The sequence below is a fragment of the Schistocerca nitens genome, chromosome 3 (genome assembly GCF_023898315.1).
Source record: "Schistocerca nitens isolate TAMUIC-IGC-003100 chromosome 3, iqSchNite1.1, whole genome shotgun sequence".
Lineage (NCBI taxonomy): Eukaryota > Metazoa > Arthropoda > Insecta > Orthoptera > Acrididae > Schistocerca > Schistocerca nitens.
In genome coordinates this window covers 254,304,161-254,331,576 of record NC_064616.1, presented here as the reverse complement: position 1 = coordinate 254,331,576, position 27,416 = coordinate 254,304,161, and positions in this window count along the sequence as shown.

The window sequence follows — 27,416 nt, the reverse complement described above, 5'->3', positions numbered from 1 at the left end:
AACGTTTCACCAGGTAACGCCGGTCAACTACTGTTTCTGTATGAGAAATCGGTTGGAAACTTTCCTCATGTCAGCACGTTGTAGGTGTCGCCACCGGCGCCAACCTTGTGTGAATGCTCTGAAAAGCTAATCATTTGCATACCACAGCATCTTCCTCCTGTTGGTTAAATTTCGCGTCTGTAGCCCCTCATCTTGGAGGTGTAGCAGTTTTAATGGCCAGTAGTGTATTTATTTCCACAAAAATATAGGTAGCTTCTTGAGTCATAGATGGCATTGTCTGTCAATGCCCACTGAGGAATTACGTCGTAAGCGGCCTTTAGCTCTCACGTGGCAGCTGACACCGCACACCTCGTTACAGCCAGCTGCTGCACTGACGGTTCGTCGCTTGCGGTGGCCCCGGCTCCGGCTGTGCTGCGACTCCGCGGCAGTGATGGCGGCGCGTGTATTGGATAAGACTTGGAAGGTGCTCTGTCCCCTCCCACTCACCATCCTTCTTTGCCATCCGTCGTACCGCGACGATAGTTCCGTGTAGCCGTGAAGTTCGACGACGGCCTGCCTCCCAGGTAGGCCCTATTCAGTCCGCCGGAATGTGAGGAACGATAGGAATGCTGGTGTCCAGTTCCTCCCATCAGCAACAGAAGCACACTGTGGTGTTGAACTCTGCAATTGGTAATTACGGCGAGGTAGCCATCTCTCGCAGTGACCCGCCAAGGTAGCCGAGAGCGCTAACGTGCTGCTTCCTGGACTCAGGTAGGCGTGCTGGCCCGGATCGAATCCGCCCGGCGGAGTAACGACGAGGGCCAGTGTGCCAGCCAGCCTGGATGTGGTTTTTAGGCGGTTTTCCACATCTCGCTAAGTGAATACTGGGCTGGTCCCCACGTTCCGCCTCAGTTGCACTACTCGCAGACATTTGCAATGCGTTCACACTATTCCGTGGCTTACACTGGACGCAGACACCTGGAGTACACTGATTCCATTCCGGGGGGGTACGGGGTGGCGACAGGAAAGGCATCCGGCCACCCCTTAAAATTAACATGCCACGTCCGTTCAACCATAATAGCAGACCCAGCAAGTCGTGATTAATGCTTGGAAAGAAAGAGCCATCTCTCCCAGTAGCAGCTGTTGTTGACCGTAGCGTGCAGGAAATTTACAAAAAATGGTTCAAATGGCTCTGAGCACTATGGGACTTTACATCTTAGGTCATCAGTCCCTTAGAACTTAGAACTACTTAAACCTAACTAACCTAAGGACATCACACACATCCATGCCCGAGGCAGGATTCGAACCTGCGACCATAGCAGTCCCGCGGTTCCGGACTGCAGTGCCTAGAACCACACGGCCACCGCGGCCGGCGGAAATTTACAACATACTTGTACTATGTGTCACTTCGCTGCAATCAGGGAATCGAGTGTGAATGTTATATACGCTACCGATCCGTCTGACTGACTGACTTACGAGCTAAAAAGCCGGACTATTTATGGAGCAAAGTAGTGGCTAACGTTTATCTGATGCCATTCATCATGACCACATAGGACTTGCTCTTACAAAGGTATCAGAGGTTTCCAATCTGCTGTGCTTGCTTAACGAGTTTGTTGTAGCATGGAACTGGTACATAAGAGCTCTAGGTATTGTTTGTTGCCAGCTGGAGTGACCGAGCGGTTCTAGGCACTACAGTCTGGAACCGCGCGGCCACTACGGTCGCAGGTTCGAATCCTGCCTCGGGTATGGATGTGTGTGATGTCCTTAGGTTAGTTAGGTTTAAGTAGTTCTAAGTTCTAGGGGACTGATGACCTCAGAATTTAAGTCCCATAGTGCTCAGAGCCATTTGAACCATTTATTGTTTGTTGCATTCGCCGTAGTCTTTCTTTTGTCACTCAAAAAGGTGTCGTGACCCATTTGGCTGCTCTGACCCACTACATTCTGTTGAAGTCTGCTGCCTGGCTAGCCAGAAACGGCGATGTTGTGTTTTGCCCTGAAAAAAATGGTTCAAATGGCTCTACGCGCTATGAGACGTAACATCTGAGGTCATCAGTCCAATAGACGTAGAACTACTTACACCAAACTAACCTAAGGATACCACACACATCCATTCCCGAGGCAGGACTCGAACCTGCGACCGCAGCAGCAGCGCGGCTCTGGACTGAAGTGCCTAGAACAGCTCGGCCACAACGGCCGGCGTTTTGCCCTGACCCAGGCTCGGTGGCGAAATGTTTTCATTGCAGCCGCCTCGTGTCTAAATTGTCTAACATAGCGAATAACTTCGCTTTGCAACTTTGAAAATTTTACCCGTTTCACTGTCCTATATAACGTTGGCATGCAACTGTATATAAGCGGAGCAGACACGGAACGGGGGTCACCTAGCGAAGGTATGGGCTGCAAATGGGGAAATCCACTGAGATAAGCGACTTTGACAATGGGCTAGTTATTGTTATTGCCTATGAATGAGTATCTCTAAAACGACGGGGCTGGTCGAATGTTCACACGCTTCTGTCGTTAGCCCCTATAGAAAGAGATAGGACAGTGAAACTACCGTTAGGCGCCAAATGGATGGACGTCCACGATTCTTCACAGTACGTGGGATATGGAGGCTTCTCTGCTCAGTAAAGTAAAATAGTTGATGATCTGTGGCATTTCTGCCAAAAGAGCACAATCTTGGTGCACGCACAAATGTTTCTGAGCACACGGTTCATCGTACATCTTGAACATGGAGCTTAGAAGCAAATCAGCTCTACGTTTTCACATGTTGACCCGTCAACGACTGGATTGGGCATGAGACCATCGGGGTTCGACTGCCGATCAACGGATCACGTGTCGTCTCTTCGAGTGCATTACATTTTTTCTACACTAGTTTGATGGTCGTCTCCACAAACGCCATCAGCGAGGTCAACGACAAATAGAAACATGCAGTGGGCCACGGACGCAGGCTAGTGAGAGCAGTATTATGCTTTGGAAAACACTCTCCTGTGCTTGTATGGGATCTGTGGTAGTAATCGAAGACACGCTGACGGCTGCGAACCACCTGCATCCCTCCATACTTGATGTGTTCCCCGTCGGCGATGTCATCTTCCAGAAGTATAGTTGTCCGTGTCTCGGAGCTAGAACCATGTTACAGTGGTTTGAGGAGCATTACAGTGAACTGACTTTGATGTCTCAGAGACCAAATTCGCCTGATGTAAATCCCATGGAACTCATCTGTGTCACTATCAGGTGCCATCACCGCACACGCAAATCAGCGGCCCGTTATTGACGCAGGTTATATGATCCGTGCGTAGACATCTAATGCCACATTCCTCCACAAACCTACCAACAAACTGTCGGATCCCTGATACGCAGAAACAGTGATGTCCTTATCGGTTCTCCCTGCGACTGAAATACTTAGCGCACAACTGCAATGATTTTCACGATGTGCGTTAGTTTCTACACTAACAATGCCATTGCCATTCAAATACGAGATCAAGACTTCGAATCCCTTTTGTAATTTGCTGTATGGGGTGATTTGTTTTGTTTTTTACCATGTTTCTCAGAGAAATATAAATAGATATAAAATGGGTATTCTGGTACAATTCTCATCCCAAAACAATTTCTAATATAAAAATGTTCTAATGCGAACAAGGGACGTCAACTCTTAGCCTTATTCGCCAAACAAAAATGCACTTTTCATCTCTCAGCAATTTCTAAGACAAGAGACGACAAAGGACAAAATTTGAGTTTATTTGTTTTTACCAAACATATTTACAGTGTTGTTGTTGTTGTGGTCTTCAGTCCTGAGACTGGTTTGATGCTCTATCCTGTGCAAGCTTCTTCATCTCCCAGTACCTACTGCAACCTACATCCTTCTGAATCTGCTTAGTGTATTCATCTCTTGGTCTCCCTCTACGATTTTTACCCTCCACACTGCCCTCCAATGCTAAATTTGTGATCCCTTGATGCCTCAAAACATGTCCTACCAACCGATCCCTTCTTCTAGTCAAGTTGTGCCACAAACTTCTCTTCTCCCCAATCCTATTCAATACCTCCTCATTAGTTACGTGATCTACCCACCTTATCTTCAGCATTCTTCTGTAGCACCACATTTCGAAAGCTTCTATTCTCTTCTTGTCCAAACTGGTTATCTTCCATGTTTCACTTCCATACATGGCTACACTCCATACAAATACTTTCAGAAACGCCTTCCTGACACATAAATCTATACTCGATGTTAACAAATTTCTCTTCCTCAGAAACGATTTCCTTGCCATTGCCAGTCTACATTTTATATCCTCTCTACTTCGACCATCATCAGTTATTTTGCTCCCTAAATAGCAAAACTCCTTTACTACTTTAAGTGTCTCATTTCCTAATCTAATCCCCTCAGCATCACCCGATTTAATTTGACTACATTCCATTATCCTCGTTTTGCTTTTGTTGATGTTCATCTTATATCCTCCTTTCAAGACACTGTCCATTCCGTTCAACTGCTCTTCCAAGTCCTTTGCTGTCTCTGACAGAATTACAATGTCATCGGCGAACCTCAAAGTTTTTACTTCTTCTCCATGAATTTTAATACCTACTCCGAAATTTTCTTTTGTTTCCTTTACTGCTTGCTCAATATACAGATTGAATAACATCGGGGAGAGGCTACAACCCTGTCTTACTCCCTTCCCAACCACTGCTTCCCTTTCATGCCGCTCGACTCTTATAACTGCCATCTGGTTTCTGTACAAATTGTAAATAGCCTTTCGCTCCGTGCATTTTACCCCTGTAAACTTCAGAATTTGAAAGAGAGTATTCCAGTTAACTTTGTCAAAAGCTTTCTCTAAGTCTATAAATGCTAGAAACGTAGGTTTGCCTTTTCTTAATCTTTCTTCTAAGATAAGTCGTAAGGTTAGTATTGCCTCACGTGTTCCAACATTTCTACGGAATCCAAACTGATCTTCCCCGAGGTCCGCTTCTACCAGTTTTTCCATTCGTCTGTAAAGAATTCGCGTTAGTATTTTGCAGCTGTGACTTATTAAACTGATAGTTCGGTAATTTTCACATCTGTCAACAGCTGCTTTCTTTGGGATTGGAATTATTATATTCTTCTTGAAGTCTGTGGGTATTTCGCCTGTCTCATACATCTTGCTCACCAGATGGTAGAGTTTTGTCATGACTGGCTCTCCCAAGGCCGTCAGTAGTTCTAATGGAATGTTGTCTACTCCCGGAGCCTTGTTTCGACTCAGGTCTTTCAGTGCTCTGTCAAACTCTTCACGCAGTATCTTATCTCCCATTTCATCTTCATCTACATCCTCTTCCATTTCCATAATATTGTCTTCAAGTACATCGCCCTTGTATAAACCCTCTATATACTCCTTCCACCTTTCTGCCTTCCCTTCTTTGCTTAGAACTGGGTTGCCATCTGAGCTCTTGATATTCATACAAGTGGTTCTCTTTTCTCCAAAGGTCTCTTTAATTTTCCTGTAGGCAATATCTATCTTACCCCTAGTGAGACGGCTGGGTGTTGTGTGCTGTCCTTAGGTTAGTTAGGTTTAAGTAGTTCTAAGTTCTAGGGGACTTATGACCACAGCAGTTGAGTCCCATAGTGCTCAGAGCCATTTGAACCATTTGAACCTAGTGAGACAAGCCTCTATATCCTTACATTTGTCCTCTAGCCATCCCTGCTTAGCCATTTTGCACTTCCTGTCGATCTCATTTTTGAGACGTTTGTATTCCTTTTTGCCTGCTTCATTTACTGCATTTTTATAGTTTCTCCTTTCATCAATTAAATTCAATATTTTTTCTGTTACCCAAGGATTTCTATTAGCCCTCGTCTTTTTACCTTCTTGATCCTCTCCTGCCTTCACTACTTCATCCCTCAGAGCTACCCATTCTTCTTCTACTGTATTTCTTTCCCCCATTCCTGTCAATTGTTCCCTTATGCTCTCCCTGAAACTCTCTACAACCTCTGGTTCTTTCAGTTTATCCAGGTCCCATCTCCTTAAATTCCCACCTTTTTGCAGTTTCTTCAGTTTCAATCTGCAGTTCATAACCAATAGATTGTGGTCAGAATCCACATCTGTCCCTGGAAATGTCTTACAATTTAAAACCTGGTTCCTAAATCTCTGTCTTACCATTATATAATCTATCTGATAACTTTTAGTATCTCCAGGATTCTTCCAGGTATACAACCTTCTTTTATGATTCTTGAACCAGGTGTTAGCTATGATTAAGTTATGCTCTGTGCAAAATTCTACAAGGCGGCTTCCTCTTTCATTTCTTCCCCCCAATCCATATTCACCTACTATGTTTCCTTCTCTCCCTTTTCCTACTGACGAATTCCAGTCACCCATGACTATTAAATTTTCGTCTCCCTTCACTACCTGAATAATTTCTTTTATCTTGTCATACATTTCATCAATTTCTTCATCATCTGCAGAGCTAGTTGGCATATAAACTTGTACTACTGTAGTAGGCATGGGCTTTGTATCTATCTTGGCCACAATAATGCGTTCACTATGCTGTTTGTAGTAGCTAACCCGCACTCCTATTTTTTTATTCATTATTAAACCTACTCCTGCATTACCCCTATTACAGTGTATAAACATTTATTCCCTGGAAAAATGGAAAGAAGCTACGACCATTTTTAACTGGATTCTGCTAAAGGCAATTTCCGCATTCAGGTAGACTTTGAAGAACTCAGAGCATGAGAGAGGGAAAATGAAATGTGTAGATAAACATGAGGCTATAAATTCGAGAAACAGAAGAAGAAATTCTACATTATTTCTCCAGTCACTAGAATTTTTAAATAAGGGTATTTGTTGTAAATAAGAATAATACAATGTCTGACAAAAAAGTACAGCACCGAGAACGGAGGTGGAAATCTCAATGAAGCTTCGTGGGTTGAGAGGGTATGTGATGTTATTTCAGTGATTACAAAATCGAGTCAAATTTACAAGCAACAGTATAACGTTGCGCCCCATCCAGCCTTGATGCATATACTGACTCAGTTGAGAAGGGGGTTACAAAGCCACTGTATGCTCTCCTGCGGCAAGCTGGCCCACAACTATTGTAGCTGGTCGTTGATACCTTTGATTCTAGCACTGGGGACAGAGATCATGTCTGAGCACATCCGAAATGTGTTCCATAGGGGACAAATATGGGGATCTTGCTAACCGTTGCTAGTCGCAGGAGTACTACGAAATCACACAGACAGTTCATAGAGATACGTGTCATGTGTGAATAAGCATTGTCCTGTTGAAAAGCGGTACCACGATACTGTCGTATAACAGGTAAATCACATTCATAGCGTGTAGGCTTTCACGGCCGGCGTCTTCAGTAATTAAAACTTCCGGGCTAAGAGGCCGTGGTCCAATAATAGAAATAGTATTTCTACTATTGGACCACGGCCTCTTAGCCTGGAAGTTTTAATTACTGAGGTAAATCACAGTTCCTCCATCACTACCAACCGTGATCTGAAGTCACACGCCATGGCTCCACACACCATGACGACAGGAGTGACACCGCTGTGCCTCTCCAAAACACTGGAAGAATGGAACCTCTCCCCAGGTAGCCGCCTCCCTCGCCGACAATGGTCATCCGGGTAAGTGCAGAACCATGATTCATCACTGAACACAATGCCAGGCCATTCATCAGCAGTCCATGCTTCCCTGTCACGGCACCACTCCACACGCAGTGCTTTGTATTGCAGTGTTAACAGTACGCTAGACACAGAATGGTAATTCCCATGTCCAGCTGCTGCTAGTCTCCGACAAATGGCATGGGATCACACAGAATGTCGCAAGGAGTTCATTACTTCTTATCGGATGGTAGACACAGGTGTAAAAGGAGTACTATCTGCTTGGTGCGCAATTCAGAGGTTTTCCCTTGTGGTGGTCGGAAGTGATAATGAGTATGCCTGCCTTCACGTTTCCATGCAGTTCACCACTGTCACAGTGTCATATCCGAATGCCCCTCTAATCTAGATATTGCATCACTCAACCACCCGACCAAATGGAAACACACGATGAGGAACATTTCAACTCTGTCACATGCAAACAATGCAGTCCCTGTCTTTCACAGTGATCACTCAACTGCTCGAAGCTACTTTTCGACTATAATGCCAAGTGTAACAGCCATGAGTATTCGCTTGACACAAGCCTATAAATTCCGCGTGAGCTGAAGGGTAATTTTAAGTTCACGAAAGTGCAACGCGCTTTTCCCTTTCGCAGTACTGCTTCTGTTTTTAACAACAAAAAGACAGTAACATACACGCCTGGCACTTATTGCCCCATTCATTGATGGGATTGCACCAAGTGAAGACTTTTCTTTGCCTTGGAGGTAACTGACAGACTCTGTGGCCTCGCACTGCAAATTTTACCGGCGCATTCGGCGGTTTTCTGTAGCTGAGGTCGACCACGTGACCCATAGTCACAATAAGTAGCCATGTCACTGCCCTGTGGCTTCCACCTGCACTTGTCCAGTTGAACCTATATGTATTTCTACACTTGACGAAATTAAATGTCTCTCGCCTTTTACGCTACAAAATGTTTATTGAACTTTTGCCCAGTGTTCCTAATGTACACTACTGGCCATTAAAATTGCTACACCAAGAAGAAATGCAGATGACAAACAGGTATTCATTGGACAAATATATTATACTAGAACTGACATGTGATTACATTTTCATGCAATTTGGGTGCATACATCATGAGAAATCAGTACCCAGGACAACCACCTCTGGCCGTAATAACGGCCTTGATACGCCTGTGCATTGAGTCAAACAGAGCATCGATGGCGTGTACAGGTACAGTTGCCCATGCAGCTTCAACACGATACCACACTTCATCAAGAGTAGTGACTGGCGTATTGTGACGAGCCAGTTGCTCGACCACTATTGACCAGACGTTTTCAATTGGTGAGAGATCTGGAGAATGTGCTGGCCAGGGTAGCAGTCGAACATTTTCTGTATCCAGAAAGGCCCGTACAGGACCTGCAACGTGCGGTCGTGCATTACCCTGCTGAAACGTAGGGTTTCGCAGGGATCGAATGAAGGGCAAAGTGCCGTCAATGCGAACAAGCGGTGACCGAGACGTATAACCAATGGCACCCCATACCATCACGCCGGGTGATATGCCAGTATGGCGATGACGAATACACGCTTCCAATGTGCGTTCACCGCGATGTCGCCAAACACGGATGCGACCATCATGATGCTGTAAACAGAACCTGGATTCATCCGAAAAAATGACGGTTTGCCATTCGTGCACCCAGGTTCGTCGTTGAGTACACCGGCGCAGGCGCTCCTGTCTGTGATACAGCGACAAGGGTAATTGCAGCCATGGTCTCCGAGCTGATAGTCCGTGCTGCTGCAAACGTCGTCGAACTGTCCGTGCAGATGGTTGTTGTCTTTCAAACGTCCCCATCTGTTGACCCAGGCATCGAGACGTGGCTGCACTATCAGTTACAGCCATGCGGATAAGATGCCTGTCATCGCGACTGCTAGTGATACGAGGCCGTTGGGATCCAGCACGGCGTTCCGTATTACCCTCCTGAATCCACCGATTCCATATTCTGATAACAGTCATTGGATCTCGACCAACTCGGGCAGCAATGTCGCGATACGATAAACCGCAATCGTGATAGGCTACAATCCTACCTTTATCAAAGTCGGAAACGTGATGGTACGCATTTCTCCTCCTTACACGAGGCATCACAACAACGTTTTACCAGGAAACGCCGGTCAACTGCTGTTTCATGTATGAGAAATCGGTTGGAAACTTTCCGCATGTCAGCACTTTTTAGGTGTCGCCACCGACGGCGACCTTGTGTGAATGCTCTGAAAAGCTAATCATTTGCATACCACAGCATCTTCTTCCTGTCGGTTAAATTTCGCGTCTGTAGCACGTCATCTTCGTGGTGTACCAATTTTAATGGCCAGTAGTGTATTTTCCTAATATGGATAAGGCACTTTATACTATCTAACTTTATCACAAAAGTGCAGAGTTCACTGATGGTTCGATCCGTGTTAGCACAATGCCCTAATTGTTACACGAAACAGCTCACTGCCTACCTTACGCACTGTTTTTGTGTGTTTGTGGTTCCAGTCAGCTTCCGCAACAGCAGCTAACCTCAGTGAGACGCTGCAAGAACTATCGTCACATACTATAATAATTCCCCTGAAAATCGAACTAAAACTATGAAGACTGGTCGCCTGTTCAGAAGGAGAAAACATTATCCCATATTTCTGAAGGAAACTTGAAAGTAATGAAATTCTGAAACTTGTATTTATCTAAATTCTTTATTTAAATAACATTACTTTACTATTAACTGAAATAATGACCTATTCTATGTTACTCTTTCTGCACCTGGAACATAAGATGGACGCTAACGCACTCTGGTGGCCATTTTACCTATCACACAGAATTGCAACTCAAATTATTTACATATCCGTCGATGGTGTGTAGGGGTATGAATGTAAATTGACATAAGACCATGCCTTCTGGGTGTTTCACTTTCTACAGGGTCTTTCCGTAAGAGCGTGCAAAAATTTAACAGGACATAGAGGATGTTCCACTGAACAATTTGCGGTAGGGAAGCTGGGGCCGGAGAAGCCAGCTTAAGGAGATAATATGAATCAAATCACATTACTGTGTACTTTTTTATTTACGTTAGTTAACTCCAAATACCATCATTGACACAATCAACGTACCATTTGTATTGTACCTCACAAAATGTGCTGAAACGCCGCGCGGGATTAGCCGAGAGATGCCGGCACGGTAGCTCAGCGTGTTCGGTCAGAAGGTTAGCAGCCCTCTGTAATAAAAAAACTGAGCTAATCGATCAACAACGAACTTCAACGGATGTCTTACGACGTCCGCCCCCAGCAGATGCAACGAACAAAATCGAACAAAATGAGAATTAAAAAATAAAAAAAACGGTCTAGGGCGCTGCAGTGATGGACTGTGCGGATGGTCCCGGCGGAGGTTCGAGTGCTCGCTCGGGCATGGGTGGATGTGTGAATGTCCTTAGGATAATTTAAGTTAAGTAGTGTGTATGCTTAGGGACTGATGACCTTAGCAGTTTAGTCCCATAAGATTTCACACACATTTGAACTTTTTTTTTTTTTTTTTGTGCTGAAACTGACGGCCATCAACCTCAATGCCATCATGACATCGGCGAACAAGATTCTGACGCACCCTGACAAATATCCTTGGTGTGTTTCAAATCACATCACAGGCAGCTACACTTCTGGTAACTAATTCTGTCTCCGTATCCGCTGGGGTCTCATACACAAGAGACTTTAGATATCCCTATAGGAAATAATCAAGGGGACTCAGATCAGGAGACCTCGCAGACCATGATATAGGCCCTTCTCTTCCAATTCAGCGACCAGGAAATTCTGTATCGGTACTGCTCCATGGTATTGTACTGTACGTCTCCGAATAGCACTAAGTAATGAATTGGTCTGTCGTTGATTCATAGCACGTTGTGTCATGGAACAATGTAAATACTATACAAGAGTGTCACCTTATGGATAAGTAAAGTAAACAAAACCTGCATCACGACTACCTGGTAATCCTCCTTGTTTCCTTGCAGGAAATAAAGAATGTACATGATAAACAGCACAGTACCTGTAAACTTCTACGCAAGTTAGTTGTAAATAATCAGGAAAACAGTAATGCTAGACAAAGCGGTAGAGATGTTTCTTCCATATCTCCTTAAGCTGGTTTCCGTATCTGAGATTTTTCAGTGAAGCATTCGCTACGTCCTGTTACATTTTTGCACGCTCTTATGGAAACACCTTGTATGTTAGATAGTGTATATTTACACATACCACCCGGCCGCTTTGGCCGAGCGGTTCTAGGCGCTTCAGTCCGGAACCGCGCGACCGCTGCGGTCGCAGGTTCGAATCCTGCCTCGGGCATGAATGTGTGAGGTGTCCTTAGGTTGGTTAGGTGGTGGTGGTGGTGGTTAGTGTTTAACGTCCCGTCGACAACGAGGTCATTAGAGACGGAGCGCAAGCTCGGGTTAGGGAAGGATTGGGAAGGAAATCGGCCGCGCCCTTTCAAAGGAACCATCCCGGCATTTGCCTGAAACGATTTAGGGAAATCACGGAAAACCTAAATCAGGATGGCCGGAGGCGGGATTGAACCGTCGTCCTCCCGAATGCGAGTCCAGTGTGCTAACCACTGCGCCAGTAGGTTGGTTAGGTTTAAGTAGTTCTAAGTTCTAGGGGACTGATGACCTAAGATGTTAAATCCCATAGTGCTCAGAGCCATTTGAACCTTTTTTTTCACATTAATGTGACTAGCTGTCAAAAGTCAGAATAACCACATTTTGCAGTATGAACCATTGCGAGACGTGCAGGAAGAGAGTCAATGAGTTTCTGGAATATACCGACGTTGATGTGGAGTCATGCCGATCCCGTGTGGTGGCTAGCTGCGCTAGGTTTCTCGGATGGAGATGTATGGTGCGAACAATCCGATCGAAGTGGTCACAAAGATTCTCGATTGGGTTTTACTTTCGGGTAGTTTGGTGGCCAGGGGAGTACAGTAAACTCGTCTTGGTGCTCTTCGAACCACGCACGTATTCTGCGTGCTGTGACTGATTCTAGCCCGCATCTCGTGGTCGTGCGGTAGCGTTCTCGCTTCGCACGCCCGGGTTCCCGGCGGGGGCACGGATTTTCTCTGCCTCGTGATGGCTGGGTGTTGTGCGATGTCCTTAGGTTAGTTAGGTTTAAGTAGTTCTAAGTTCTAGGGGACTGATGACCATAGATGTTAAGTCCCATAGTGCTCAGAGCCATTTGAACCATTTTTGACTGATTCTAGCTTTAACCAAACTCGTAACAGCCGAACAGAAATGGACATTTTCGCTAATTTATCCGCATTGCAACATATTTCGTTTTGTAGGTCTTCCTGGTTCTACAAAAAAATGGTTCAAATGGCTCTGAGCACTATGAGACTTAACGTCTGAGGTCATCAGTCCCCTAGAACTTAGAACTACTTAAACCTAACTAACCTAAGGACATCACACAGATCCATGCCCGAGGCAGGATTCGAACCTGCGACCGTAGCGGTCGCGCGGTTCCAGACTGTAGCGCCTAGAACCGCTCGGCCACCCCGGCCGGCCTACGTTCCACAAAAGTTTTCTAGGATACCACCTCTCACTAAATAATCAGAGCACTCTCGAACATTCTCAGTTAGCTACAAAAGTTACTCGTTACATACGTGTATGATGGATAGAATCGGTCCTTCCACACTTCCGTGAACTACGCCCAACACTCTCCGCTTCTGATAAATTTCCACTGAAAACGACATAGGGTTCTATTCCTTATAAAATCCTCAGTCGCTCCAATACACGCCTAGATGTTCAGTAAGCATGTAGTTTGTTTATAGCTCTGGTTTGTACCAAAGGCCTTCCAAAAGTCAAATTATACGGCATCAGCGCTTCATGGCTCTCACGAAACGAAGATAGCGGACTCTGTTTCACAGGACCACTACTTTTGGAATCTATGATGAGTCCCATAGGCGGGTTTCTTGAATTCAAGAAAAATTATCAAGCTAAACACAGAACATGTCTGTATCTTTACCGTAAACTGACATCAATGACATGGGCTTGTAATCCACGCACCAGTCCAAATTCACTATGTTATCAACGTTATCCAGACACCTATTAGTGCACATTAATATAGAGTGAGTCCACCCTCCGCCTTCATAACGGCTTGGGCTCTGCTCAGGACACTTTCAATGAGGTGTCTGAATGTCTGTCGAAGAATAAAAGCCAATTCTTCCTCGGGAGTCAAAACCAGAGAAGGTATTGATGTTGTACGCTGGTGGTAGTGATGCTATACGGTGGTTTCTGTTGCGAAGTCGATGTTCTAGCTCATCCCAGAGGTGTTCCATTGGTGCAGGTCGTGACTCTGGGCACGACAGTTCATTTCAGAATGCTACTGTCCAAAAAACGTTGCCTCACAGAAGCTGCTTTATAGCAGGGTGCATTCTCGTGCTGCTACAATCGTGGTCTTCGAACTGTACCTCTGCTGTACACACTACACAATGCCGTAAAGTGTTCATATCCTTCCGCATTTAACGTTTTCTTAAGCGCAGTAAGGGGACCACACACTATCCACGAAAAGCATCCCCAACCCGGAACACCACATCCTCTGTACTTCACTGTTGGGTCTACAAATGATGGCAATTAACATTCGCCTGGCATTCGCTAAATCCAAACACTTCCATCGGATTGCCACAAGGTACAGCGTGATTCATCACTCAAAATCACTCGTTTCCAGTCACCCACTAACCAGTGGCTTCGCTCTTTGCACCGCCTCAAGCGCAGCTTAGCATTGACAACAGAAATGTGTGGCTAATGAGGAGCTGCTCGACCATTTTACCCCATTCTTTTTAACTTCCTCCGCACAGTCATTGGGCTAGCTCAACCGTTGGTAGCACTTCGGAACTTATGGTTAATTCCTTTCGCTGATTTCGTGCAATTTTTTACAACCACCCTCCGCTCGACGGTCCCCCTGTGTCAGTACATACACTAGGTGATCAAAAGTATCCGGACACATGGCCGAAAATTACTTATAAGTCCGTGGCGCCCTCCATCGGTAATGCTGGAATTCAATATGGTCTTGGCCCGCACTTAGACCTGATGACAGCTTCCATTCTCGCAGGCATACGTTCAACCAGGTGCTGGAAGGTTTCTTGGGGAATGGCAGCCCATTCTTCACGGAGTACTGCACTGAGTAGAGGTATCGATTTTGGATCGGTGAGGCCTGGCACGAAGTCGGCGTTCCAAAACATCCCAAAGGTTTTCTACAGGATTCAGGTCAGGAATCTGCACAGGCCAGTCCGTAACAGGGATGTTATTATCGTGTAACCACTCCGCCACAGGCCGTGCATTATGAACAGTGCTCGATCGTGTTGAAAGATACAATCGCCATCCCCGAATTGCTCTTCAACCTTGGGAGGCAAGAAGGTGATTAAACTTCAATGTAGGCCTGTGCTGTGATAGTGCCATGCAAAATAGCAAGGGGTGCAAGCCCCTTCCATGAAGAACACGACCACACCGTAACACCACAGCCTCCGAATTTTACTGTTGGCATTACACACGCTGGCAGATGACGTTCACCTGGCGTCCGCCATACTCACATCCTGCCATCGGATCGCCACACTGTATACCGTCATTCGTCACTCCACACAACCTCCTTCCACTGTTCAATCGTCCAATGTTTACGCTCCTTACACCAAGCGAGGCGTCATTTGGAATTTACCGGCGTGATGTGTGGCTTATGACCATGAAATGAAAGTTTTCTCACCTCCCGCGTAACAGTCATAGTAGTTGCAGTGGATCTTGATGCAGTTTGGAATTCCTATGTGATGGTCTGGATAGATGTCTGCCTATTACACATTACGCCCTTCTTCAACTGTCAGCGGTCTCTGTCAGTTAACAGAAGACATCGGCCTGTACGCTTTTGTGCTGTGAGTGTCCTTTCACGTTTCCATTTCACTATCACATCGGAAACAGTGGACCTACGGAAGTTTACGAGTGTGGAAATCTCGCGTACAGACGTATGACACAAGTGACACCCAATCACCTGATCACCTTCGAAGCCCGTGAGTTCCGCGGAGCTCTCCATTCTGCTCTCTCACGATGTCTAATGAGTACTGAGGTCGCTAATATGGAGTGCCTGGCAGTAGGTGGCAGCCCAATGCACCTAATATGAAAACCGTATGTTTTTGGGGGTGTCCGGATACTTTTGATCACATAGTGTAAGTCTGCCTGCTCTTGGTGTATCTGTAGTTGTTACTTTGCGTTTCCAATTCACAATCACGTCACCAACAGTCGACTTGTGTAGCTTTTGAAGGGTTGAAATGTCGCTGCTAGATACATTATCCACGTGACATCCAATGACTACGCCATGTTCAAAGGCACTGATTTTCCACACTGACCCGTTCTGCAGCTGCTGCTACTGCTGCTCACAACACAATATTTCCTGCATGCTTGTACACTGGCGGATCCGCTTCCCGTGACATCTAGTGGTCAGTTTTGGATTACATAGGAGTGTCCTGATACTTTTGATCAGGTAGTGTACATTTCGCAGAAACAGGAGCGAACTGCGCCAACCACAAGAGACGCTCCGTTGCTCCAGCGACGTTTCGAAATGTATTATCAAGAAAGTTCTTTTTCGTATTATGTATAGAATTTAATATGTCTGTCATCAGTTCCTATGGCCTTCTCATCTTCTTAAATACTTGACTTCTTCTACCAACAGAAAGAAAGGACAGCAGTGTTATAGACTTCCATCTAACGATTTTCTAAAACTCTATCTACATTTTAGGTTGATTTAATAATTTGTTTTAGTGGCTATATGGTTAACAAGTAGTTTTATATGTGGCAACACTTGCTGTTGCTGGGTATAATACAGAAATATTACTGGCGTCCACATAAAATGTAATTTGAAGATACTCTGCTTATTTCGAACAATGTGAACGTTGAAGTAAAATAAATATTCGATATAGTTCTTGTAGAACTTCCCTATAATTTTCAAGTTTGGTCATGACAGGACACACTCAGCTTTTAAGAGCTTAGAAGAAAAACTGAACATACTCTCATTACAGAGAGAGAGAGATATACAGAGAATAGCTCTACCAATAAGGGTTTGAACTTCTATTAGCAAAAGGGGAAAGGAGCATTAGCGTTTAATGTCCTGTCATGAGACACGACGCATAAGCTCCGCTGGAGCCAGGAGTCTGGTGCTGCCTTTTAGAAGCTACCATCTCTGCAGACTTAAATAAGGGTGGTCATAAGGAGATATGAACCCCGCTCTGCCGGCCGGAGTGGCCGAGCGGTTCTAGGCGCTACAGTAGGCGCTACAGTCTGGAACCGCGCGACCGCTACGGTCGCAGGTTCGAATCCTGCCTCGGGCATGGATCTGTGTGATGTCCTTAGGTTAGTTAGGTTTAAGTAGTTCTAAGTTCTAGGGGACTGATGACCTCAGCAGTTAAGTCCCATAGTGCTCAGAGCCATTTGAACCCCGCTCTTCCCGAATACGAATATCGTGTCTTACCTTTTGTTCCATCGCAATGATATAAACCTAAACTGAAGTATGTAACATATATGCAACATTTCTCCAAAAGGAACAGAAAGAATGTGTATCAGCTCTGTACTGCTGGAGTTGGTATCGAGCAACAGGAATCGTTACGATAAAGGCAACAACAACTTCATTAATGTATGTATGTTCGTACGAGATAGATGATCAGTGAAACACACTGTCGTAAGTGAAAACTGTGAATCGAAAAGGAATTTATGAAAATAATTTTATCTAGCTATGCGGATCGCATTATAAAGTAAACTGCAAAGTGCAGTACATCTCATTGTATCTGACGTACGGTTAGATGAACAGATACTTTGTTGAATACCACAGTCAGATGGCGCTATGCTAGAATGGGCTGTTGTATGAATTCTGACTGTCACCAAGTTCTGGTCTCTCTCCAGTTTCCCTGTTCACTATACGCAATGCTGCTATTGTTCTTCGAGCGAGTTCGCGGAAGGTGACTCTGCCGACTGTATTTAAGCAGGAGGCCAAACTTAAGAGACTCGGTGTTGAACAGATGTTAGAACACTAAAGAACAGAACTCAGACGTTCAGAATACAGCAAAGCCCCTTTTTCCGGCAGTCGGAAATACCTCTCCGCCGTGTAATGCTGAATTTGGCTTTTTCAATCGGTTTATGGGGGACCTAGCATGAGTTTGTAGACGTTCTTCGCACCATATTAGAATCCATATGATCGGAGGACTAATTTTTCTCAGTACACCAACAGATCGTACTGGAACATTATTCTTTTTATTCAGATATGAAAAACAAGATGGAAGGGGGTAAATCTCAAATGTGTGTCTGTGGTTCTGTTCGTGTAACTGCCAACTGAATGCAGTATTTGAAATTCTGAAGGCAGCAGTGATAAAGTACAGGGATCGAAATGATATCTGCAACTTGTACGGAATCCTGACTGCACTTATAAAAGTCGAAGGACATAATAGGGAAAGGATAGCTGAGAAGGGAGTGAGATAGGGTTATAGCCTATGCTTGAAGTTATTCAGTCTGTACGTTGAGCAAGCATTAAAGGAAACCAAAAACAAATTTGGAAACGTAACTAAAGTTCGGGAATCAGAAACGAAAGCTTTGAGGTTTCCCGATGACACTGTAGTTCAGTCAGAAACAGTAAAAGATTGGAAAATCAGTTGAACGGAATGCATGGTTTCTTGAAAACAGGTTATAAGATAAATATCAACAAAAGTGAAGCAATAATACTGGAATATAGTCTAATACAATCAGACCCGCCAGGATAGCCGAGAGCGCTAACGCGCTGCTTTCTGGACTCGGGTAGGCGCGCCGGCCCTGGATCGAATCCGGCCAGCGGACTAGCGACGAGGGCCGGTGTACCGGCCAGCCTGGATGTGGTTTTTAGGCGGTTTTCCACATCCCGATAGGTGAATACTGGGGTGGTCCCCACGTTCCGCCTCAGTTACACCACTGGCCGACATCTGAACACGTTCGCACTATTCCCTGAATTACACTAGACGCAGACAGCTGGGGTACACTAATTCCGTCCTGGGGGGTACGGGGTGGCGGCAGGAAGGGCATCCGGCCACCCCTTCATACTAACCTTGCCTCATACGTTCCTAACAATGCCGACCCTGCGTCAGTGCGGGACATGGCACCAGTGAAAGAAAGAAAGAATAGTCGAATACAATCAGGCGCTGCTGCTGAAATTACACTGTTCAGCCACATTAACGTGACAACCTGTCAAAAGTCTGAACAACCACATCTTGCAGTGCGGACCGTTGGGACACGTTCGAGAAGAGTGTCAGTGAGGTTCTGGAAGGTACCTACAGGGATGTGGGACCACTCCCACTCCAGTGTCGTGGCTAGCTGCGCTAGGTTTCGCGGCTGAGGATCACATGGTGCTTACAGCCGGATTGAGGTGGTCCCACATATCCTCAATTGGTTTTAAATCCGGGGAGTTTGGTGGCCAGGGCAATGCAGTGAACTCATCCTGGTGCTTTTCGAACCACGCCCGTTTGATACGAGTCGTGCGACACGTTGCAGTGTCCTGCTGGTACATGGCATCGTACCGAGGAAAAACAAACTGCACATATCTACATCTATATCTACACAGAAACTCCGCAGGCCACCGTACAGTGCGTGGCGGAGGGACTAATAGAAGATTGGAATAAATAAATACCTGGGCAATGCTGGGTTTCTTAGCTAGTTATAAATAAATTAGCCCCTGGCTGTAATGATGGTTTATAATTTCTTTAATGCGTAATCGATTTTGCGGCTGCCAGCCTCATCTTCAGATGCACCTTAAAATATACATATTATCGATGTGATGACGGCCAGCTATAATCCATAAATAACGATAATAACATCAATGACATGTATATTTCAAGGTGTGTCTTATGATGAGATGGGCAGTACTGAAATCGATTATGTATTAAAGAAAACTCGATTATGTATTAAAGAAATTAATAACCATCTTTGCAGCCAGACGCTAATTCATTTATAGCTAGCTGAGTACCAGGCGTTACCTGGGTATGTATTTATTCCACTTCAGTTAGTCCTCCTTCCACCTCTCCTTGTCCATTCCCCTTTCTGACAATCTCTCAGCCCACCTCCTCCACGCGTGCCCTCTCTCTGTCTCCATCTCCTCTTGCCTTCCTCTCTGTACATCTGCTAATGCCCACTCTCTCTCTGTCGATCTCGTATCACATTTCTCTGTCAATTTCCTCCTCCCCAACTCTCTTTGCATCTCTCCTTTCCCCTCTCTCAGTCCATCTTGTCTTTCCCTTCTGTCTGTCCATCTCCTCCTCACGATTGCAATAATACAAAGCGTCCTGTTTGAGACATACAGTTGAAAAGAAACACTGAAATATAGTTGAAACTAAACATTTCAGAAGGAATATCCGGAAGAATAATTACCATCTCCAAAGACGTATTCAGATTTTTGTATAGTTAAGACTTGAATTATCTTCCAAAGTAGCACTTCGTTTCGTTGTGTAATTACGGAAGACGTGCGGAATAACTAAGTTCTCGAAACAGGAAAAGATCTTGTCAGATTCAGTCATGGAGTAGAAGTGGGGAGAGAAAGAGAAAACAAAGATTTCATCTTTACACCTTTCCAGAAGCTTTACCTATCAGATGTAATACACCGTGTTAATTTCCGAACCTGGATCGAAAGTAGTCGCTTTGTAAGCGCTGTCGAATTCGTTTCATTTAGCAAAGCGCGTGGATGAAATAATAATCTGCATCTCACCAGGATTAACGTCAGTGACCCTCTCCGCAATCTTCCTCCTGCCTTCTGCCCAGGAAGCTGTGACAAAGTAGGCCGTTTCTACAGCGTGTAGTCCCAACATCGTTTCGTAACTAAAGTTCTGAACGAATTTTCAAAATTGTTCTCGCAGTAACAAATTATTGCGTAATAAGCGTAAAGTCTACACAGCGACAGTTTAATGAGGGTGCTTAACAGAGTGCACACATCGTTACTCAAACCCTTATTCTCCACAAAAAACAAAAAAATTCGATAAACTGCCTTCATAACATTACGTTATTTTATGAGCACAGCACAAATCTTTGTCCAGTGCAACTCTCAACGGCGGAGTAGGAAGGGAAATAGTTGGATTTGTGAAAAGTAACACAGCTGCTCGTGATAAATACATTACGTGATCAAAAGTATCCGGACATCTGGCTGAAAATGACTTACAAATCCGTGGCGCCCTCCATCGTTAATGCTGGAATTCAATATGGTGTTGGCCCACACTTGGCCTTGATGACAGCTTCCACTCTCGCAGGCATACGTTCAATTAGGTGTGAGAGGTTTCTTGGGGAATGGCAGCCCATTCTTCACGGAGCGCTGCACTGAGGAGAGGTATCGATGTCGGTCGGTGAGGCCTGGTGCGAAATGGCGATCCAAAACATCCCAAAGGTCTTCTATAGGATTCAGGTCAGGACTCTGTGCGGGCCAGTCCTTTACAGGAATGTTATTGTCGTGTAACCACTATGAACACGTGCTCGATAGTGTTGAAAGATGCAATCGCCATCCCCGAATTGCTCTTCAACAGTGGGAAGCAAGGAGATGCATAAAACATCAGTGTAGGCCTGTGCTGTGATAGTGCCACGCAAAACAACAAGGGGTGCAAGCCACCTCCATGAAAAACACGACCACACCACAACACAACCACCTCCGAACTTTACTATTGGCACTACACACGCTGGCAGATGACGTTCACCGGCCATTCGCCATACCCACACCCTACCATCGGATCGCCACATTGTGTATAGGGATTCGTCACTCCACACAACGTTTTTTCATTGTTCAATCGTTCAATGTTTACGCTCCTTACACCAAGCGGAGCGTCGTCTGGCATTTACTGGAAGTGATGTGTGGCTTATGAGCAGCCGCTCGACCATGAAATCCAAGTTCTCACCTCCCGCCTAACTTTCATTGTACTTGCGGTGGATCCTGATGCAGTTTGGAATTCCTGTGTGATGGTCTGGATAGATGTCTGCCTCTTACACATGAAGACCCTCATCAACTGTCGACGGTCTCTGTCAGTCAACAGGCGACGTCCGCCTGTACGCTTTACTGCTGTACGTGTCCCTTCACGTTTCCCTTCACTATCTCATCGGAAACTGTCGACCTAGGGATGTTTATGATTGTGGAAATCTCGCGTACAGACGTATGACACAAGTGACACCCAAAAACCTGACCACGTTCGAAGTTCGTGAGTTCCGCGGAGCGCCCCATTCTGCTCTCTCACGACGTCTAATAACTATTGAGGTCGCTGATATGGAGTACCTGGGAGTAGGTGGCAGCACAATGCACCTAATATGAAAAACGTATGTTTTTGGGGGTGTCCGGATACGTTGTGTATGACCAGTCAGCACAGAAGCATGTACTCCTCATTCTATGTTATCATAGTCCGTTTCTGATTTCAAAAATCTATCTTCTTCGTGTAGTGTACTAAACAAGAAAAGTCTGAGTATCCATCCGAATACGTCTTTATTTGTTCTTGGCACATTTTTAACAGTTAATGTTGACTTTTAAATATAATATATTAACATTACTTGTGGCTGGTTGTTGTTTGAGTTCTAATATTTAAATAAATCTGTTTGTGACAGGTAGAGTTTTAGAAATTCTGCTTCTGGTGTATGATCTACTTTCTCCACTTCATAACAAGACCTAATCTGGCTTCCTCCTCTTAAAGCTAAAACTGCATTAATTCTCAGTAACAAGTTCTTCGAAATTTTCTCTCAAGAAAAGTCCTTGACTTTTACAGACAGCCTGTCACTTGAAGCAAGATGCATTCTTATAGCCTCTGTCTTGCAGTTTATAGACGATTTATGTAATAAAATTCACACTTCTTGAAACTTCCTGACAGTTCAGAGTTGTGTACCAGATCGGGATTCGAACCTTGAATCTTACCTTTCCTAGATAATACTCTTACTCACTGGGAACTTTCATAACAGAGTACACTCTATAACACTCCTGTTCGCTACTGCTATACCATAACCTTAAAGTTGGAGGCAGGTCGTGAAATAAAACTATCTTGTTAAAGTAATTATGCTATAAAGCAACAGAGCAGTGTAACCCTCTGAGAGGAATTTTGTTATGTTGACCGTGTTGTACCTAACGGAGGTGGCTTATCGGAAGTGAAAGAATTACGTGAATATTTAAACAGTAACAAACAATTTTGTACCTATCTACACTGTTCAAAGAATAAGGGAAACGGTCGCCAGCCTAATTAGGCAAGAGAATGATTGACATTCTTATTGATTGGCGACTCCATGTTGTCTTGTGCACAACGACCAGATAACAGGTATACTTGAAAAAAAAGAGACAGCATTGGTCGTATATTTTTTTATACTATTGCAAAATCGATTTTCTGTCACTGAGTGACCATCTTCAGTGCTATATTGTATAACTTAAATTGGGATGCACTGTTGTCACTATGCTTACGGCGATCACATAGACTCTATGTGATCGCCGTAAGCATAGTGACAACAGTGCATCCCAATTTAAGTTATACAATATAGCACTGAAGATGGTCACTCAGTGACAGAAAATCGATTTTGCAATAGTATAAAAAAATATACGACCAATGCTGTCTCTTTTTTTCAAGTATATTGACATTCTTGTTTAAAAATGTAAGTATGAGTAACTTCAACGGACAAACACAACCTGTATTTTACTACACGCGTGTGCAATGAACTCTGGCACCTGCATATGTTCACGTTAAAGAAAGTGCTAACAGTTATAAGATAACATGGCTATTTGCATAATGCTAACAGAAAACGACGTATACTTTTGCCTTCAAGGCTTGTTCAAACTGAATGGTCTCAATAATATTACTATCAATATTCACTGCAGAATCATAAAATAGGTATAGGTTCAATATTACTTTTCAAACATTTTCCTATCTGACAAAAAATTGTTAATCTAGTGCACTGCAAAATTATGAACTGGTCATAAGTTAAGTCTCTCTCTCAGCTAAATACTTTTCTATTTCGAATGAAAGTTCAATGTACGTATTTCACTAACAAAAAGTTTCTCACTGAATTTTGAATGAAAGAAGTTACTGTTTTCATAGATAGTGGTCTTTCTATTAATTGTTATTTAGCATGAGCATAATAGACAAACTATAGATCCTGTTAAAAAATTAATATGAACATTTAATACACAAGTTCTATAATTAAGTAACTTTGTGCCTTTGAACTACTTTCAATGGAAAGGGGGGGGGGGGGGGGGCTTAATCTTGACCACTGGAGCAGAGCATACTAAACACACTTTCAATACGCTAAAGAAACAAGCCCTTAACAAGTATGAACATGTAACCTTCAACTGTATTAGTTGACAACTCTTACTGCAGTAGAGCACAACTTGATGTGGTTATAAGGCAATAGCTCACCTTTGGTTGATTTTCAACAGACTGCACTGTGATCACTTACTAAGCAAAACTTTGTAAGCCTCAGTTTTGAGAACTTCCACTTTAGAAGTTGGTAACAAAATTTTAATAAGCAGTTTCAATAGAAAAATTATTTTCAGCAAGCATTATTCACTATATTACTCAGTTCTGCAAAAACACTGAGCTTTAATGTTCTTTCACTACGGACACTCGGTAATCACTTTAGCATGGGAAGGACCCAAAGTGGTTGTGTGACTAGGGATAAAAAAATCAAGGTAGGTCTAAGAGTTCGAGTATAACTTACCTTATATTTGTGCACACTAAAACATCCAATGGGCTGATCCTTCACTGTACATTATTATAGTGTTCCATTACAGTGATTGCGCAATGTGGTGGCGATTGCATGTTGGTAGGTGGATTTGCAGGAAGAATTTCTGGACTCTTGTCATTTCTTGGTGGCGATGATAGACATCAATTCCAGAATAGTTCCAGCTCTTTATCCATCCATGCGAAGCATTGGAAAGCGCCAGGAAAAGCCTCTCTCAGAACCAACACAATACACAACTTTTACATGAGCAGTTGACAGTTTGGTAGCTCGTCCCCGACTGACTCTTTGTTCCACCTTTTCTACCTAGGCCAACCACAATTTGCGCGCGCTACTAAACTCCGTTCCGGAGGGGAACCAAACCATATTTTCCATACAAAATAACTAAGAACCCTAAGTGAAGATCAGCAGTTTACGTTACAGCAACCAAACGTATTAAATAAAACAGAACATTTGCACATATTGGTAGTTCTACACAAAATTATTTAAATAAAATTATTAAATTTTAAAGATAACCAAAGAGATTATATGACAAAGACAAAATATATAATTTGCTCATATTGTAAGACATCGAAGTTTTTACAAAGAAAGTAGTATACAGTTTTGTGTTTTCGATTCAATCAAACACATTTACAGAAGCTCAACGATGTAACATTAAATAAAACAAAAGGCAAAATAAATCTGTAGAGTAGTAGAACTATGGTGTTACAACTCCCTGACTGATATAAATTTGCCGCACTGGCTGTGATTAAATTATCTTTATACATAATATTGTTCACTGTTATGTAATGTCGGACGCGCGGGGTAGCCGCGAGGTCCGATAGTGGCTTGTCACGGTTCGCGCGGCTCCACCCGTCGGAGGTTCGAATCCTTCCTCGGTCATGGGTGTATGTGTGTGTGTGTGTGTGCGTGTGTGTGTGTGTGTTATCCTTAGCTTAAGTTACTTTAAGTTCGATTAAGTAATGTGTAAGCCTAGGCACCGATGACCTCAGCAGTTTGGTCCCATAGGAACTAACCACAAATTGGCCAATTGTAGCCATTCTCAAGTGTTTTCAGTTCATATCAGATGCAACATAACTAAAATGCAAAGCATAACGCAACGATTTGTTGTTTAGTCGACACAATAAAAAGAGAACATAGAGAGTACAACGCGTTAAGCGCACGGGCTTCCGTTACAGTCAAGAGTACTTGAGTATGTCACACCATTTTGAAATAAAGCGTGGTTGGTTTAACATCCAATAAAACAAAGATTAATTACGTGAAGTTAAATATGGTAAGTTTACAGAGAGGAACGCTATCACACAGTGAAATATTTAACTACATTACTGTACCTGAGAATTGTAAGCATAATGCCATGTGTATCAAAACGGTGGTTAAAAAGCATAGTCACTTACAACTGTAGTGGTGTATTGAAATATGATGTGACAACTCGTGACTGACTAGCCAGAATATATCCCTGAGCGGAATGATATGTTCTATGTACAATTTTTATTAAACTCGAAAATAGGGTGTACCAAAAAGAATCCGATTTTTTAAAAAATCATAACTCTTATGTTATTTGAGATTTGTGCGTGAGCAACGTAACGTCGGAAGAGCAAACTCTCGAGTTTTACACGGTTCCCGCTAGGTAGCAGCAATGTACGCCCACTTTAGTTCATAACATAAAGTGTTTTGTTTTCTACGTTTTGTGCAGTGCGGATTAGTAATAACTGTTAAGCATGACTTTACTGCTAGGTATGGTGTGGATCCTCATACAGCACAGAGCATTAGACGATGGCAGGAACAATTCCGAGAAACAGTTGTTTCTGTTAAGGCAAATCGCCTGACCGTTCCCGAGTGTCAGACATTGACGTCGAACGCATCCGCCATAGTTTCACAAGGAGTTCGCAGAAATCCGCCCGCTTTGCAGCTCGACAGCTCAGCATGCCCCTATGTCCGTCTGGCGTGTGTTGCGACTACGTTTACACATGAAACCACACGAAGTTCACCTACTGCAAGCTCTTCGTGAAGGTGAAAAACAACGACGTGTGGAGTTCTGTAATTTCGTTCTTGGCAAGATGGAGGATGACGGTTTTCTCTCACGCTTAGTGTTTAGTAACTAGGCAACATTCCATTTAAATAGAAATGAGAATATGGGGTACGGAACAACAAGTTGTACAGCATGAAAGGGACTCTCCAAAAATTTAATGTGTTTTGTGCAGTTTCACGGGAAAGGGTGTATGGTTGATTTTTCTTTGCACTGTTACTGGAAGCAGGTATCTCGATATGTTTGTGAACTTTGTTTTCCCACAGTTGGAGACTGATTCGAAGGACTTCATTTACCAACAGGATGGAGCACCGCCACACTGGCTTCTGGAAGTGCGGGAATTTTTAAATCAAAGGATTACTGAACGATGGATCTGTCGCACTGGACCAAATGATTCAGCCTTACATTACTGGCCTCCAAGGTTATCGGACCTGACTGTATGTGATTATTTCTTGTGGGGGTCTATAAAAGACTATTTATGTGCCTCCATTACCAACAACAATGAATGAACTGGACATCGCATAACAGTAGCTGTGGAAGGTGTAACCCAAGACATGCTCGCTGCAGTGTGGGAACAATTTGAATACCGCACTGACATACGCCATGTATCTGGGGCATATTGAACACCTACGAAAAAGTATGAAAATAACTTTGAGTTTCCCATTCAAAAAATGCATTGTATATATTTACTAGTATCAGAAACATAGACGTGCCAAATCGGATGATTCCTTCTGATACACCCTATATGAGTGTCGGGACGAGAGAGAACGAATATTGTTTCTTTATTGTGTCTGAGACGTTCATATGGAGGCATAATGCATATTTATTATAAAATAGAAGTAATTAATAGTTGCAATAATATTTTTGTGGCAGTTTTTACACAGTATTTATGATGACATCTATGACAAGACGATTCACAATTTTTTATCATATTTTTTTAAGAATGGTATCAATAAGAAGCATCCAGATAAAATGATAAACAATATTAATTAAATTCACCAATATTTTCGTAACACATATTATGCTATGACAGTCTCGTGGGTAACCAAGACTGTGCACAGAAAATATCCTTCCGATCAGATATATGTCTGACCAGTCAGCCACGAGATGCTGCTGTCACAGTCCCGTACTCCCTTACACT